The sequence below is a fragment of the Lathyrus oleraceus genome, chromosome 4 (genome assembly GCF_024323335.1).
Source record: "Lathyrus oleraceus cultivar Zhongwan6 chromosome 4, CAAS_Psat_ZW6_1.0, whole genome shotgun sequence".
NCBI lineage: Eukaryota > Viridiplantae > Streptophyta > Magnoliopsida > Fabales > Fabaceae > Lathyrus > Lathyrus oleraceus.
The window spans coordinates 408,378,127-408,384,296 of NC_066582.1; the positions used below are offsets into that span (position 1 = coordinate 408,378,127).

The following is a 6,170-nucleotide window of genomic DNA, read 5'->3' on the forward strand; positions in this document are numbered from 1 at the left end:
ATTAAAGGAAATAGGATAACTTGGAGTGTACTTGGATCTCAAAGTCACATGTGGCCACAAACATGAATCAAAATGAGTTAGTATGCATTAATGAATGGATTAAAATGGAATTAAAATGCTAAAGCAAATGGGTGAAATTGAATATGACATGATAAAATGATGTAATAATATAAAGATCATGGTAAAAATAATGGACATGCTAACATATCATATCAAATTGAAATATCATTTTCAATTTAAATCCAATAACCACAATCAAAGACATCAAACAATTAAAATGGAATGAAATCATGAATACGAACATGGCATATGGTATTAAAATGGAATTAAATCAAATTGAATCTACCTAAGCATGCAATGTCAATTGAACTAAGAAGTCAAGAAAAATGGATCAAAACAAATTAAAAGTTAACATTGAATCAAGTATTTTTAGGGATTTTTCCAAATGGATTATTAAGACAATAAAACCTAAATAAACTAATTTCTACATGAAAATTAATTAATAACTAACATGCATTGCATTATTTCTAACATGGTAAAAATGATTAAAGTTAACATGATCAAATCAATTGACCAGAAATTAAAAGGTCATGAAGAAATTATGAAGAAAATAACAAGAAAATAAAATAAAATAAAATAAAGAAATGGGCCAGGGGGTGCCAATCTGGAATATGGTGCAAAGAGTGTTTCAAGCGCCTGGGCCTAAAGGCAAAAAGGCGCATAGGAAATAGTCAGGAAAAATGGGGTGTAATAAAGTGTAGGGATGATGGCCATGAAACAAGATGGGCCATCGTACATGAGGCCCAACATCAGTGCAGCACGTGAATTTAACATTGGATCACAACTCAATCAACTAAACACATGTGGAAATAAGAACAAAATAAATTTAAAAAGAAAAAGAATGTGCTAGAGTCAACAAAAGTTGAGTTAAAAGACTCAGGTGATAAGCCACCGTGGGCCACCACGCTAGAGGTAGCCTCCGGCAACGGTGGCAATCAAAAATAAAAATTGAAACCACCATTAACTTCGTCTCGTCCTCCTGATCAAGAATCTGCTATCAATTTTACCAAATTTCACACCCAAAGCCCTAACTGAATCTCACACCTCAAGAACCCTAATCCAAATACTCATAAATTAAATGGTAAATACAAGGATTCAAAGCCCCTGAGGTTGGGGCTTTGAATCTCCTCCATAAACCTCGCATGTCGGTATCAAGATTGAAGTGAAACACGAAGGGTTCAAGTTATTACCGTGTCAGAGAAGACTATTGCATTGGATCTCAGGTAAGCTTTCTCTGCTCTTTCTCTTCCCCTCTTTGAATTCCTCTTCTTATTCTCCTTCTACTCTGTTGTGTTCATTGTGTTATTGATGTTGGCTCGAATGAGTGATGAGATTATTGGATTGAAACTAAAACTGAATGATGAGATTGAGTGATTGTGAGTGTTGAGGATGAAGATGAGTGTTGATGGTGAAGGTCGAGGGAAGTTGCAGGTTTAGGTGTGTGTGTGTGTGTGTGTGTGTGTGAGAGAGAGAGAGAGAGAGAGAGAGAGAGAGAAAGAGAGAGAGAGAGAGATGAGGATGCAAATAGGTCTGAGATGAGAGGTTCAGTGATGAGAGTGGTTGGTGATGAGATGTTGAAAGATTCTATGATGATGATTCAAGGTTATGAATGATTGATTGGATTTGAGGATGAATGAATTAAGAGAGCTCGATTGGAAGATGATGATGAAATTTTATAGAGGTTTGAGTTAGTTGGCAAAATGTTTGAGAGAGTTATTTAGGATTGAAGATTCTATTAGATTGGGATTGGTGAGTTAGGTATGGTAAAATGAAGACAGTTAGAGTTAGTTGAAAAAATTGTTAGTAGTTAGATTGAGTTGTTATGTTAGTTAGGCTAGTGCAGTTAGAAAAAAATTGTTGAATGCGTGCAACTAGTTTAATGTATAGACTGTTGTTATGTCAATGCAATGAGTGTGTACTTTCTGGTTGTGAATGGCTAAATGGTGTGGTGATGATTTATCCTGTTAATGGTTATTGCAAGTCTGCTATTAGGAATGAGTTGTTCATGTTAGTATGCATAATGTTTGGTATTGGTGGAGTGCAATGTTTTGGTCTGCTAGTTGCTAGATGATGGCTCCGTGTTAATGATGCTAGCTTGATTGAAATCCTTGGTTTGTTTTCCATTGTCAGGTATGCTATGTATATTGTTATGAGAGTGAGCTGCTCTGCAGGATTGCTCATGTGTTAATTTTACTGTCATGATGCATTGCTTTACTTGTGAGTAACATGTCATGAACTATTATGATGCTTGTGAATGGTCTTGTATCTGATTTGCATACTGACTTGTTGTTGGTTGCGGATTGCATTTGCTGCTTTTGTATTGTTTTGGTATGGTTTTGAGTGTTTCACTGTAGGTGGCCATGACATGCTTGATTCTGACCTTGGTATTGCTTACTTGTAATATGGCTTAATGTGTTGCAGCATGGTTCTGTTTTTCCCTTATGGTATTGCTTACTTGTAATATGGCTTAATGTGCATAATATTGCTTACTCTTCAGGTTTAATGCCATCATCAGAGAGTTGAAAGCTATTAGCAACAACTTCAAAAACCATTATTGTCGTAATCAACACTTCATTAAGACTCTTTTGCAGGATTAACAACTTTATACATGCATGCACATAGATCTACAGGGTTGATTGAAGGTGTAGGAGAAGTAAGGGTGGGTGGTCAAGGGGATGAGCTTGGGTTTATGAGAGTTGGATGTTGGTCCGAGGTTAGTGGGGTGAAGTGGATGAGTCGGTTGGCTTGGATGTTGGTCTTAGGTTAGTGGGTGGGGGCCGGGGTGGTAGATGAGTCGGTCGACTCAGGTTTGGGTTGGGTTGAGTTTGAGTTAAGAAGTGTTTTATGATGTAGGCGAATAAGTCATTATCTACGAAGGTGCGTGTAATAGGTTGTGGAGTATGCATCTTTGCATTTGGGAAATGAGGTTTTGCCAAATATAACATGACGAAAAATGATAATTTAATTCAAAGATAAATCTAGACATGTATAACCTCTATGATTTGACGAGTACCCAAGAAAGACGCATGGTGTAGAGCAAGGTTGGAGTTTATGTATTATAGTGGATGGAAAAGGGGATAGCATAAACACCCAAGTACACATAATTGGGAATAATAGTTGTATTTTTATACAACATTTTAAGAGATGACTCAAAATTGATTATTTTTATAAGTAAAATATTCAAAATATATGTTGCATTTTCTAGAGCATTGTGCAAAAAGATGAGGGTAGTGATGCATGAATTAATATTGTTCGAAAAATATTGATAATTGAACGCATTTTTTCCTTCACATTTACCATTTTGAGAAGAGGTATAAATGAAAGATAGACGAAAATACATTCCATTTTTTTCCACATATTTTTCAAAAACTACTATTGACATATTCACTACTCATAGTTTTTGAAAACATGAATATACTTAAGCTTTATATAGGAAATATCCACAAAAATTAGAATAATTATCCAAGAATAGAACATAGTATTTGTGATCTTAAGAACTTAAAGCCGGAGATGTCCATAATCCGCTAATAAATTTACAAACAAATACTAAATTTTTAATTAAGTTTGGAGTATGTATTATATTTTTTAGGATAAGAGGATGGTGGGATGAGTGATGTATGCACCACCAAGTCCATAAATTAAAATAGAACGACTATTTCTTATGAATATTTTATTATTATTTTTTTTGTTAAATTTGAAATAAGACAAAAAATTACTTGGAAGATGTGAAAAGAGGCGCCGATGTCCATAATACTATTTAATAATATTATATTTATAAAAAAATCTTAATTAACTTATAAAATAAATAATTTGTTTTGCAAACCCCATCTATTGAAAAATGTACGGTAACAATTGTGTTGCACAGAAATATATATTTAATTATATTTAAGAACCATGAAAAGGATAAACTAAACATTTATTAAGAATTTATGAAATACTAAATTCTGTTTTATGAAATGCTAAACTTATGGATTACTATGTCTTTATTAAGAATTTAGATGTTAATTCATATTGAGGGATTATACAACACCATTGTTGTATTTTGTTGTAGTCAGTGGTCCATCAAAAGATGAAATTCTAAAACTTATGGTTTCCTTTTATAAGATGGTCTTGATAGAAGTGGTCCGTCAAATGGTTTTCTTTTATAAGATGGTCCTTGATAGGAGTGATCCGTCAAAAGATGGTTTTGATGGTTTTCAGTTTGATAATAGAGGAGTGTCTTCAAATAATTGAAATAATAGTTACATAAATAGTCCATTGATTAATTCTTTAATGCAATAATTTTTTTTATAATAAGTTAATTTAATTTATTAAATAAATATAATATTTATATTATGAAATAAAATTATAAACATTAATTAATGTTCTTATTTTTTTTCTTAGTATTAGTAATTAATATCAAATATTAACACTATTGTTTTATTTTAATTATCGATGTCAAATCAACCCAACATCTACCAAAATAAAAAGATTAAGACATTGTATTTTAAAATAGAAAGACTAAAAAATTAAAATAATCAAATATGATATCTAAAAATAAAAAGATTAAGACATTGTATTTTAAAATAGAAAGACTAAAAAATTAAAATAATCAAATATGATATCTAAAAATTCACTTTAGCAAAAAAAAATTAACTATATGAATCAGGTAAATGAAATAAAGTGAGGTAACAATAATGGTTTAGTTTTAGTGATATGAACTACTTTTTTTATCGGAAACTTATAGTTTTCTTTTACATTATTATTAATAGTTGTTAAAAGCATGTAGTTATGTCTTCCTAACAAAATGAATATATAATAAATTACAATATTTGTGGAGAATCATATTTTCAAAGATCTTTATAATCATTAATATTTCAAATAACATACTATTAGGATACTTAATTTATAATTATGTTTAGAATAGTTCTAACATTTTTAAAAATTTATAACTTATTTGAAATTATATATATATATATATATATATATATATATATATATATATATATTATATATATATATATATATATATATATATATATATATATATAATAAGGTAAGATAGAGATTTCTTCATATAAAATATATCATATAATTTTAAAAAATACAAACATTAAATATCCTATCTGTCACTAGTATGTTCATACTAAAATATGTTCATACTAAAACATGTAAAAGTGAAGGGTGAAGAAGATGAAAAAGAAAAACTAACTATAAACAAAATACAATTTAGTTTATAAACAACAATAAATGGTAAAGGCATCATTAGTTACATGAAAATTACTCAACCGATAACTACATCTTAAAGTGTGATATGAAATATGTTTTGGATGAATTACAACCAACAACTTCATAACTTTGTGTTACAAGAAATATGTTCATATATTACATTAAGATGTACATGAACAATAACCAACATATTCATGCGTTACATGAAACATACTCTTACATGAATGATAGATTGAAAAAACCTATTAGGAATTTAAGAATATTAATTATATAAGTGAATTACATTAAGTTTCATTCAAATAATTAAATCATTTTTTAAATATAAACTCCACATTTAATATTCAAATCTCTCTCTCTCTCTCTCTCTCTCTCTCTCTCTCTCTCTCCTCTCTCTCTCTCTCTCTCTCTCTCTCTCTCTCTCTCTCTCTCTCTCCTCTCTCTCTCTCTCTCTCTCTCTCTCTCTCTCTCTCTCTCTCTCTCTCTCTCTCTCTCTCTCTCTCTCTCTCTCTCTCTCTCTCTCTCTCTCTCTCTCTTCTCTCTCTCTCTCTCTCTCTCTCTCTCTCTCTCTCTCTCTCTCTCTCTCTCTCTCTCTCTCTCTCTCTCTCTCTCTCTTCTCTCTCTCTCTCTCTCTCTCTCTCTCTCTCTCTCTCTCTCTCTCTCTCTCTCTCTCTCTCTCTCTCTCTCTCTCTCTCTCTCTCTCTCTCTCTCTCTCTCTCTCTCTCTGGTAAAAAGAGTGTTGAAAAAAATATTTCTAACATTCCTAGCATTCCTCTTATTCTATGATGCATAGTTTTCGAGTAGAAAAAACTAAGGTACAAGTATGATAACATAATTTTTTAACATTTCAAATAATATAATACAAAAGGATTATATCATTAAAAAGAGGATGAAACAATGTAAAA

The 6,170-nt window shown here is 31.1% G+C and overlaps 1 long non-coding RNA gene across 1 annotated transcript; it reads left to right on the plus strand.

Moving 5' to 3' along the window:
- Positions 1-742: 742 nt before the first annotated feature.
- Positions 743-3,250, plus strand: LOC127075735 (uncharacterized). Its single transcript, XR_007786646.1, has 2 exons — positions 743-1,283; positions 2,558-3,250. It is a non-coding gene; the product is annotated as an uncharacterized LOC127075735 (long non-coding RNA).
- The last annotated feature ends 2,920 nt before the right edge of the window (positions 3,251-6,170 follow it).